Here is an 11,983-nt window from a genome sequence, read left to right as displayed (position 1 = left end):
CGTCTGTGATTTATGCAAGTATTGTCCGGCTTTAGCTGGAGATGTAAGGTTCTGGCTGACAGAACCACACTCTTTTAGAGTGCCAAGCCGGCCGCCGAAGCGGGTATTTCCTGTAGAAATATGCAAAGAACGACGCTGTATTGATACCTCCCGTAGTAATACTGCATGCTGGGTCCTAGCGCTACTGTTGAAACATGAAGGGAAGCTTGTAGCTAACGAGAGATAGCAGCTGGCGACAACAACAGCATCCATAGGCACGCGCTCCACTTCTCTAACAGGTGTCATTGCATCCGTGCTAAGTGTGACCAGACTTGGTTAGTCTGGTAGGGTTCCGTCCAATTCCCTACACCACGCACGTGTTACGTGGTTTAAACGAGAACTTGTTACCATAATAACTGCTACTGGCTGTAATGACTACAGTCACGTGATCAGCTGCTACGATGGTTTCGGTGGGAACATGTCTCGTGACCAGTTGTTAGGCATGTCACGTAACTTTAACCACTTCGCTAGTTGTTGCATGACATCGCGTGTTGCAGTCACAGGTACTGTAGCTGTTATGTGATGTTAGGACATACCCGATGTTCCCTCATCTTTTAGCCTCATGTCTTACGACTGTTACGAAGCTTTAGTCACGTAACCAGAAGTTACGTGTTGTTATTTAAATTTCTGTCACGGTACGAGATTTTAGGTGATCCTATGCGATGTTTAGTGACGTGAGTATAGTTTGACGTGATTTTGCGTAATTTTATAGAATTGACCGATGTTTACTCATTTTGTTCACGCGACTAGTTGCCGTGTGATTTTTGTCCTGCGACCAGTTGTTACGTGATGTTACGTGATTTGTATTTACTTGATCAGGTTGACCCATTAGAGTTATTGCATTTCAAACAACTATACATGCATTGTAAGATTAAAGCAAGCGCATGCTGTTTCCTGGTGATGATAATTTTTGCTCGCACTTGCTGGTGCAATGTAAAGTTAAAACAGCTCCGCTCTTCAATGTATCAAGGTCGGTACGGATACCTGGGTATTGAGCTCGAGTGGAATAATGGCCAAAAGAGAATTCGATTCGACTTCTGACTTGCTAGTATTTGAAGTTTCGAAGAAATCAGCAGGACGAATGTATAAAAGGGCGAAGCTCCTGAAGCCGTGGGTCGTGCGTTCGCGATGTATGTATTAGTACAAGTAATTGATTGATATGTGGGGTTTAACGCCCCAAAACCACCTTATGATTATGAGAGACGCCGTAGTGGAGGGCTCTGAGAATTTCGACCAACTTGGGTTCTTTAACCTGCACCCAAATCTCAGCACACGGGCCTACAACATTTCCGCCTCCATCGGAAATGCAGCCGTCGCAGCCGGGATTCGATCCCGTGACCTGCGGGTCAGCAGTCGAATGCCTCAGCCACTAGACCACCGCGGGGGGGGGGGGCGTAGTAGTAGTAGTTATATGTTATAGTAGTAGAAGTAGTAGAAGATGCGAGATGGCGGTGCTTGTAATGTTCACTAGATAGACGGACGCGTAGACGGGCAGACAGACAGATGCACGCACAAACAGACGGATGCATGGATGAAGGAAGAGACGTGCCCAGCGTGCCCAGCGAGCCTAGCGAGCGCACGTTTTCAACTGTAAGAAACGCCGTAACATCATGGTGAGAGAACCTAAAAGGCAGGTCATGTGGAACAGCTTGCGTTTCTGCGCGATTAGTCTTTCGGTAGCAGTGAATACGCGTGATATATACTCAAGGACAGGATATTCGTTTTTTTGTGGTTTTAGAGGTGAAGCTTCTTAAGCCGTGGTTCGTGCGTCCTCAATGTATGTAGTTGCAACAAGCCACCTATCGTTTAATTTTTGGAATGCCTGATAGATGGCGGTACTTTTTTGATGAATATACCGTGAAAAGATGCGAGATGGCGGTACATTGAATGTTCACTAGATGGACAGACGGTTCGACGGACAGACAGACAGACAGACAGACAGACAGACAGACAGACAGACAGACAGACAGACAGACAGACAGACAGACAGACAGACAGACAGACAGACAGACAGACAGACAGACAGACAGACGGATGGACTTGTAAGAAGTTAGTGCAGTTTATTGACGTCAGGCGGTAGGCGCAGCAAGTGGCGTGGAGTCTCTGGTGCCCATGCCCATTCACGCCGTAATTTTTGTCGACAGGGCCTCACCATGTGTGAGGCCGAGGGGAGTGCTCTATGCTCTCCCATAGTAGAGTATCAAGTACTCTAAATTGTTTACCACTATTCTTGACACTTCCTGTTAAATCAGATTGCTGTGAACCCGTTACCGGCGTAACTTTTGCCAACAGGGCCTCGTGAAGTGTCAGGCACACGGGATGGCTTTATCCTCAACCCTAGTAGAGTACTAAGTACTCTAAATTGTTACCACTTTTTCTAAACACATGTTTATTCTACGGATACTACACTGTAGGGATCAACTCAACTTTTGTCGCCACGACCTCATAAAGTGGGAGGCCCACGGGGCGGCATTATTCTCACCTATAATAGTGTGCATCGTCCTCTAAATCATCAACTTTTTCTGAACACAACACAACACAACATAACACATGGCAAGTCTTTCTAGGACGGCTTTCTGATCTCCCATACTAGACTACCAAGTAGACTGAGTCGTTAAACACTTATTTTAAACGTGCTTGAGAAGTAGACTGTTTTGTCATCATTGTTCATTTATGTTGTGGGAATTGAGGCTAGCCCGCTGCCTTTACGCGGGCTTTGCGGCCACTCTCTGCGTTCTCATGTCCCGACATGACTCCCCTCCTCTGCAATCTGCCGCGCTGGGGGAGCGGGGAATGACGTTTAACGCCTCTCATCCGGTAGCGGATGTCGACTGGGGCGCCGTGCGCGGAGTTGTGGTGGCTAGAAAGAGAAGTGTCAGCATCAGCGCGCCAGAGAGCGAGCGAGAATTCATCCGGATGCGGCGGCGCTGCCATCGCTTTCGAGATGCCCCTTCTCGCGCGCGCGGACGCACATCAGTCGTTTTTGTTGCAAATATTTCACGCTACCCTGCGGATTATAACAAAGTCTACCTGTCACAATTCTGGCTACGCGCCGCAAAGCGTGTATTGACACTGAAAACTAGTATTTTCAATTCACTTCATAGTATATCAGCTACGTAGCTTAGAACATAGAGAATCAAATGACATGCCGTGAGCTTGAAACCGAAACAAAGTCCATGCAGTTTTCAAAATTTATGCCGCAGTGTTCTCTGTGAAGTCTGAATGCACGTGAAGGTACCCGCAACCGTTATTTTCATGACTTGTGCAATCAAGGTCTAATTTTACAAGTGAGACATTTATTTTCTCGAAAGCAAAAAACAACGTGAAAACTGAACACAACATATGTATTAAGGTAGAGGAAAACTGCAAGTTATATTAAACTCAGCTGAAGCATGTGAATAAGGCAAATAAAGAAAACAGTGAATATACGATTATACAATGTGCATACATACACACATAACGTTGAGAATTCATTGGCAAACATAAATATAGTCACAAACCAGTTCACGAAAAAATTGATTTCTGCGTATGTGAAACATAGCCAGACAGTGACATTACTGTTGTTTACGGGAGATTTGTAACAATGTGAACAAGACCATATTAAATTCACAAGAAACAATAAAGTGTGAGTGATGCACAAAAACATAAAATAAAACATTGTTCTCTGAGTTAACACTATAACAGTTAAGTCATACGTCTCAACTTCAAGAACTTTATTTTTTCTCTCCTTTTTTTTATTGGACGCATTTTCTCCAGCAACGAGAAAATGCATTGTGGTTTGTGTAAAAATCTAATTATCTGATTTGTCACTCCCAGTTTGTGGGGTTCACAGCTGACCATACTTAACCTCTTAACAGACAGGCAAGAGATAAGGTCTGTTATGCGGTCACTTTTAAACGTCTTGAAACTGAAGGAATAGGTGAACGCATCTTCCATAGCTCTGGCCAGGTCTGTTAAGGACTCGGACGGGTACAGAAAGCATGATTCTGCCGGAAGTAAGCTGGAATTCGTAGTGAAGCAACAGCCTGCTACATTCGTGTCACTTCGTATTTTTCACCACCTTCCAGGCCACATAGCCACTGAAGTAATGTGATCCGGGAGGAAATTTTGCGTCCAATGAGATCAGTGTGGTCAGGGAGGGCTTCACAAGCAACAATAATTTCATGGACCTCATTAAGACGCCCCACATCTAGCAGCTCACCCAGCTTATTCTGCCATTTTATTGAATTATTGTGAATGCCAGGACATAGAAAGCTGCTCAGTACTCCAGAAGGTATATGTTTCCAATGGAGGGTGACTGTGCCAAACTGTATGAACTGAGGCAATTCACCAAGATACAAAATTGTGTCGGCTAAGGGTGATCATTCGAGCCAGATGTCACAAAACGAGCGCTCAAAAAAGGCGCTTCCTAATTAACGGGACCTTGTGACACCAGACAATAGTTGCAAAATAAAAAAAAAATTAAGTGCATCTTGGCAGAGGCGAGACGTCATCAAGTATTTATAACCCAAGGTTTTCGTGACATAGTGCCGGATGGAAAGGGTGCTGGTTAGAGTGTCGCGGAGTCCTTGGGCAGTTGATTCACTCAGGAACCTACCCTCCTTAGGCACATCTTTTTCTCAAGTGGCTAAGAACTCGTTGATAACATGCTTGTCGCTATGGACGATGAATCTTTCGTCGAAATGAGCTTCGCACACAACGCAGTTATATTCCAGTGGTTTGTCAGTGCGAGGAACCGTACACTATCAGGCTTTGCGCTGTTCATCGTCGGCGGGAGCAGAGAAGAGAGACGCTTTCTTCCCTTGTTTTCGGACCGAAGCATATCCCTCATTGCATCCAGGTGCAAAGCTGTGTCTTTGCTGTTTACTCATCACTTGCATGGTCACATTGGCACGTATTGATCCTGAACAAGTCCAAATAGGCAAAGCGTAAATGTTGCGGTTTGCTAGCACACGAGCGAGCGACTAAAGGTGCCGCGCTAGCGGCTGGCAAGCGCTCTCGACCGATCGTGGTGGCGACTTGCACGCCGCTTTGCGGCGGAATGAAATATCAGAATGCCTGTTTTCAAGGCGTGGCCGGGACGATGCTGACACCTTTCCTTCTAGCCATCATAGCGCAGTCTCTCGGGACGTTTCGCGCGCACGTGCCAGGAGTAGGAAGCCAGCGCTGGAGTTTCTACGACCACCCTAGCGGTCAAAGCACGCACTTCTCAGCGGCTCCCGCAGCGAAGAGTGGTAGCTGGTAGAGGTGGTGCGGGTGCGCATCGCCGTAACAAAACCAAAGGGCGCTGGCCGTACTGCTACGCATTCAAGTGCAACAATGTATAAATAGAGAGGGGGGGGGGGGACGTACAAAGCAAAAGGAAGACGTAGAAAGAGGAGGTGGCGTTGCATCCAAGCAAAAAAAAAAAGATCGAAATTCTGCTCTTGCTCTCCTTTCTAGTGCTGTCGGGCTCGTTTCTAAACCGAATGGCACGTGTCCGCTATATTTATTCGGTAGTGAAGACAGCCACCCGGAAAACCAGGACCGAACAGTCGAGTTTAAACGGCGTTTGGCCGGAAACAGAGCGAACGTGTTGTGCAACATGCGGCATATGTAGAATTTTTCGTGCACTTCAGGACTAACAAAGTTTCTATGCATCCATTCATCTGACCACCACCATTAAACTTCACGTGATGCGCCTCGTGAAGAGAATGATACGATAGGCAAGTAGAGAGAGAGAGGGAAAAAAACATTTATTGAATGAAGCCTGTGAGTGAAGGAGGGAGGGTCCCTTATTCCAGGAACCCTCTGGCTTGGACAGCCCGCCGGGCTCGAGCGACGAGGTAGTAATATTTTTTAAAGAGTTGCGTATTTTTTAAAGAGTTTTAAAGGAAAGCTGCCTTGTCCCCAAAACTTGTGCGGGGCCACGTTCACCAACGCCTCTGAACAGTTATAAAAATACTCTCGCGGTGAACATTCGGTGCCGAGTTCTCTGTTCAAATTAATTTATGCAAAAGACAGGGTTCTAGTGACGAGCGAAGCAGCGGACTACTCCAAGCTTAGATTTCTGGAGTCTGGCGATGCGGTAAGCGTTTTTCTCACTGGTTGCCATATCTATGTAACATCGAAATATATGCCTTGCTAGAGAAGCACCAAATGCATTCAATTTTCCCTCGTTGTTTAGTTCGCCTAACACACACCTTTAGTTTTTCAGCTTGCCTGTGTCGGCTTAAAGTGAAGATGAAGCTAAAGTGAAGGTGTAACATCCTTAATTGCTAGGCTTTCATGTGCCAAAAAGGATATCATTTAGAGGTACGCTGTAGTGTGCGTATCAGGATTGTTATTGCTTGGTGTTCTTCAAATATATATCTTGGTTCACGGGTGTTGTTTCTATATTTCACCCTCATCACTGTGCGGCCGCCGTGGTCGCTAATCAATCCCGTGCCCTCAAGAATAGCAGTGCGACACCACACGTGCTATGCTGCCACAGTAATATGCCTGATCAACGTCCCCCTGTATAGATACTGCGGACAGGGCGTACAAACGATGCAAAAAAAAAAAAATTGACGCATCTACCATTCACTATGCTTTTGTTTTTGTGTTGTTTTACTGCAGATATTGGCAGCGTGGTATCGTCGTAGCACGGACATATCAATGGGGGTAGGTCAGCCAGCGCAAGCTAATATTAGCGCAAAATTCTGCACGCAACTAGAAAATGAGGACGAGGGAGTTGTCATCACGGCACAGCACTGTCCCTTCGATACTATAACTATAGGCGCCGTCCGCTTTGCCAGGTTTTTCTCCGTTATTTAGTGCTTTTTATGTAAGAGTAGTCTTCGGACAAAGTTATTTTTCTAAACCACAGTGCAGTATTACTGGCGCAACGGATTTTGACTGCTTGTTCCAAAATTAAGCACGACAGCAGCGCACGCGCGTGCTCTCAGAGTGACCGGTTGTCTGGGTGCAAGCAGCTGAGTTGTGCCGCGACTCTCCGCCAGGTGCTCTTTTTCGGCGCACCACCTATCCAGTTCTGGTCACCCATAGGCGTGCCCGGAAACTCTCAAGTTCTAGCGATGGCCGTAGAGGGCGGAAAAAGTGACCACGGTGAGTTTCATCATGTGCGCGTGTAGTGGAACTACTAACTCCTTTTTTAGCGGTCGGGTAAGTTAGTGTGCATTTTCCCTTTTAGGGGCGCTCAACGCTGCAAATATTTTGATTTCAGGATGTATCAAAAGACCGTTAAAAATAGTTACCATAGCTTTTCATAAAAATTGAGGAAACTGTTTTTTTTCTTTCCTTTAAAATTATTAAAAGAGCGCTGACTGTTCGAACTTATGTATTAAAATTACCCTGGTGCTGAATTGATTGATTGATATGTGAGGTTTAACGTCCCAAAACCACCATATGATTATGAGAGACGCCGTAGTGGAGGACTCCGGAAATTTCGACCCCCTGGGGTTTTTTAACGTGTACCCAAATCTGAGCATACGGGCCTACAGCATTTCTGCCTCCTTCGGAAATGCAGCCACCACAGCCGGGATTTGATCCCGCGACCTATGTCAGCAGCCGAGTACCTTAGCCACTAGACCACCGCGTCGGGGCTATCCTGATGCTGGAAAAGCTGCAGCCCATTGGCATGGATTGCGTTTCGGTCGGTTCATTTGTTTAAATTGTACCGCGGTTAGCTGTGGTGCTTTTTATCGATCGGCATTACGAAGCTCCGCTTTGATTCAGATTTGATACATCAATGCGAGTTTGTGTGTCAGACTTTACGCGCCGCTACGACGAATTGAACGCCTCTAAAGATAGTAAAACGTGTCAGCTGCTGTGCTTCATCGACGTCCAGCTGCGCAGACCCCAACGTGAAAATCCAACGCCGGCAAATCGCTCGGAGACGGCATACAAAAAAGGAATAGTCATGCGCAATGTGGGCTTGTTCGCCGGTGAGTGAGAATTTGTTGCTTTGCATCTAAACATGGCTCCTTTGTTTTGCATGTAATACTGTCTTTGTCATTCCATAAGGCTTTTTGACTTGTACAGCTAATGAGATGCACACGTTGTGAATGCTTGAGATTGTTTACTTCGTTGCCACATTCGCTGAAAATATCGTTGCTGCTATACCCTTTTAACACAGATCACATTATAACAGCATAAGTTTTGCCTGTTTCTGATCAAAATGAGTCGGCTGCAATATATTCTCATAAGTTCAACGCATGGTAGAGCCAAGTGAACCTTTAGTACGTATACGCGTTTGTATACTTTTTAAGTTTACGATCAAGGATATTACATTAGCATGAGCCATATAGCCCATTCAGTTGGGCAATTTCCTAGCTTTGTCTTCTGAAGAACGTCATTAAAACAAACTCTTTAAATGCCATCCATAAGACAAATGCATAAAAATAGCAGTGTTATGTCCACGATACCTTTCTTATATGCAGTGTTCCCGTATACATTCTTCTTAGTCATGAATCACAAATCTGTTCACGATTCTACCAAAGTAACCAGGACTGTTTTTTTCTCTTACAACCCAACCCCAGCCTGCAAGGAACTGCTCAAATCAGTGCACGCTTGCATGCTTCATTGCTGAACTTAACTCAAGTAAGCGGGGAATGTGTCGTTACTGAAAGCAAGCTCATGGGCCGAAATACTCGCAAGGTATGGTTGAAGACACTTTATTTATTGAACCTATTTTCGTTTCATCATTTGTATTACCCTCTTCATGACTGTTTTTTTTCTTCTCAGAAAACTGGACAAAAAAGAGACCATTGATTTTCAAGCTACCAACATCAATTCATAAGAAGCTCGAAAATTGCCATAGTGACAACCCCATGCGCAACCAATATACCAGGAGAACAAATGGAAGCCTTATACTGAAAATCAGTGATGGTGTGCGGTATGTTTAAGCTGTTCGAAATCGGGTGCACAAATTGTCGGTGCTTGCTTTATAAATTACTCAGTTAAAAGGAAATGTGCAGGCTTCAAATTTCTTGGACAATGCATGTGATGGGGTGCACATACTGTACTTCACTCTACGAGTCAAACTTTGCGTAGAGTATCGCATAAAACTTGGTAACGAATGGGCCTGTAGTAGTGCATATTTAGCAGCCCTTTTTTGACATTAGGTATAGATTTAGGTGAATGTGAAGACTGTTAGAAGGCAGCAGTAGGTAGAGCTACAGTAGTGCTGAAACAAAGTTACTAATACCGCGTGTATGGTCGGAGTGACACTGTCAAAGTTCTTAAAAAAGAAAATGTGCAAGAACTCGTCCTTTCTTTAAGCGAGACATGTCTTGCAGAGGTGGCAACCGTAAGGCTGAACCATGAGAGTGAATTGTCTAAAAGAACCAGGATAAGGTGGATGTTATTCGGCAAGCATTCTCAAATCATGAATGATAATTACCAACCTTCAAGAGGAAGGTATATAACAGCTGCATCTTGCAGGTTATACCTATGGAGCAGAAACTCGGAGGCTTACAAACAGGGTTCAGCTTAAATTGAGGACGACGAAGCGAGCAATGGAAAAGGAAATGATCGGTGTAACCTTAAGAGCCAAAAAAAAAATAGAGTAGGTTAGGGAACAAACCGGCGTAAAGGATATCATAGTTGAAAGCAAGAAGAAGAAATTGACATGGGCTGGGCACGTAGTACGCAGGCAGAATAACCGCTGGTCATTAGGGGAACTGACTGGATTCACAAAGAAGGAAAACACATGAGGTAAGACTGAAGGTTAGGGGGGGCCAATGATATTAAAAAGTTTGTACGTATAACATGTCAGCAGAAAGCACAGGACCAAGTTGATTTGCTGATCATGGGAGAGGCCTTTGTCCTGCAGTGGGTGTAATCAGGCTGATGATACGCCAAAACGAAGCACCGGCATGCACGCAAGCAGTGACCCCTAATATTGAAACGTATGGCAATATTTGTGCATTAAAACATGTTCGTTTACATGACAGAGTTGACGCAATCGAAATGAGAATTAATCAGTTTTTTGCATTCGTTTGTATTTCTTCGACTGTGACTCTTTGGACCATTCTTCGTATACCTTGCCCAAGGGCTTCAGTTCAGCATCTGAAATCTCATCTGCTGAAAATTGCTGCTGTTCAGTTGTTTTCCACCTCTAGCAAATTTTGTTTGGTTTGATTTTGCAAACTATTGTGATCCCTCCGGATAGACTTGTGCGAGCAGCAACAAAAATAAGGGGCTCCCAGTTTGAATTAACCGAAGTGGATACTAATGTGTTCAAATTATCGAGACATTTTCCCCATAGAATTACGCAGGGCTATGCGCTTTTACTTAACCGATTTCAAATAACGACGTTCTACTGAACTAAGATTTGTTCTATGTAAAAGACCTCACACAAAACAAGAAATTCTTACACATGTCAAAGAATGTTTATTTTTAACAGCGTTGGCAGTGTTTGTACATGATGATTTGAAAGTGTACTAACAGCTATTTCCTTGATAATGCTTTAGGATATGAAGCCAAAAGAACTAGTTTTGTATGATACCTATGTTTAGAGTGACGTATACAGTTAGGAAGTAGTGAAGAATGAAAATGTGATTTCAGCTTGTGCGGTCGTCTATGGTTTGAGCAGTGTCTTTAATGACTATGCACCATTGACACAAAAAGAAAACTGATTTATTCATCTGTCAATGCAAAGCAGAAAAAGTTTGAGGGTCATTCAAAGAGTAAGGACCGTTTGGTTCCCAAGAACTAAATATTCATTAACAAAACTTTTTATTGGTGGGATTAGTTAAGCAAAAACCTACTTCACTTTTCTACAGAATCACCAGTAACTTCTTAGCACTTTTCGCACCATCGCACTATTTTTTTTGTCAATATGCATATAAAAGTGCCGCCTGGTAATTGAACCTGTTGCTAAAGGTGATCTTGAATTTTTCGCTTTCTTCAAATCGTACGCCGAGCTCCTGTTTCAAGTAAAAGAAGGGGAAATATTAACATGGTGTTGGCTCAGGACAGTAGGGCGTGCAATCTGTATTATTAACCAAAATTTTTTATCTTCCCATTGGTTCTGACTAGGGTGCAAGGATGCCCCGCCACGGTGGTCTAGTGGCTAAGGTACTCGGCTGCTGACCCGCAGGTCGCGGGATGAAATCCCGGCTGTGGCGGCTGCATTTTCGATGGAGGCGGAAATGTTGTAGGCCCGTGTACTCAGATTTGGGTGCACGTTAAAGAACCCCAGGTGGTCAAAATTTCCGGAGCCCACCACTACGGCGTCTCTCATAATCATATGGTGGTTTTGGGACGTTAAACCCCACAAATCAATCAATCAATTAGGGTGCAAGGATGTGTGCTGTCATGTAGGAGGACGATTCTGGATGAAAATTTGTGACGTAATCAATGTTTATCCCACTTTTCACATTGTTGAGAGTTTCACAGTATATTTCAGCTGTAACTATGGCCCACATTTTATGAAATAAACACTAAATATGCCCTTTTGGACTTGGAAAATGATGACCATCATTATCTAACTGGAGTTCGCTTAATTAGTTGCTTGACTTTTTCGGTATTTGTGAAAAGGAATGTTGCAGGGCCATGTGCTTAGATTTGGGTGCATGTTGAAGAACCACAGGTTGTCCAAATTTCCGGAGCCCTCCACTACGGCGTCTCTCATAATCATATAGTGGTTTTGGGACGTCAAACTCCACCTATCAATCAATGAATCAATAAATCAATCAATCAATCAATCAATCAATCAATCAGTCAATCAATGTGAAAAGGAGTAGTGTCACCACTGCGTTGTTTGTGCGATTGCGTACACTGTCAAGCGTCGTCACGGGTGAAACAGTGTGCGAAAACAAATCATCCCTGACTTATCAGTAGCAGTGCAAAACGTCCATCCACTTGGAGTTTGAATTGGTCAGTAAGCGTTTTTGGAACCTATCTTCAACAAGCTTTGGGATATCTGAACTTATGATCTATAATTTCGCAAATTCTAGTG

Source organism: Rhipicephalus microplus, unplaced genomic scaffold, assembly GCF_043290135.1.
Source record: "Rhipicephalus microplus isolate Deutch F79 unplaced genomic scaffold, USDA_Rmic scaffold_18, whole genome shotgun sequence".
Taxonomy (NCBI): Eukaryota; Metazoa; Arthropoda; class Arachnida; order Ixodida; family Ixodidae; genus Rhipicephalus; species Rhipicephalus microplus.
This window is presented reverse-complemented; position numbering follows the sequence as displayed.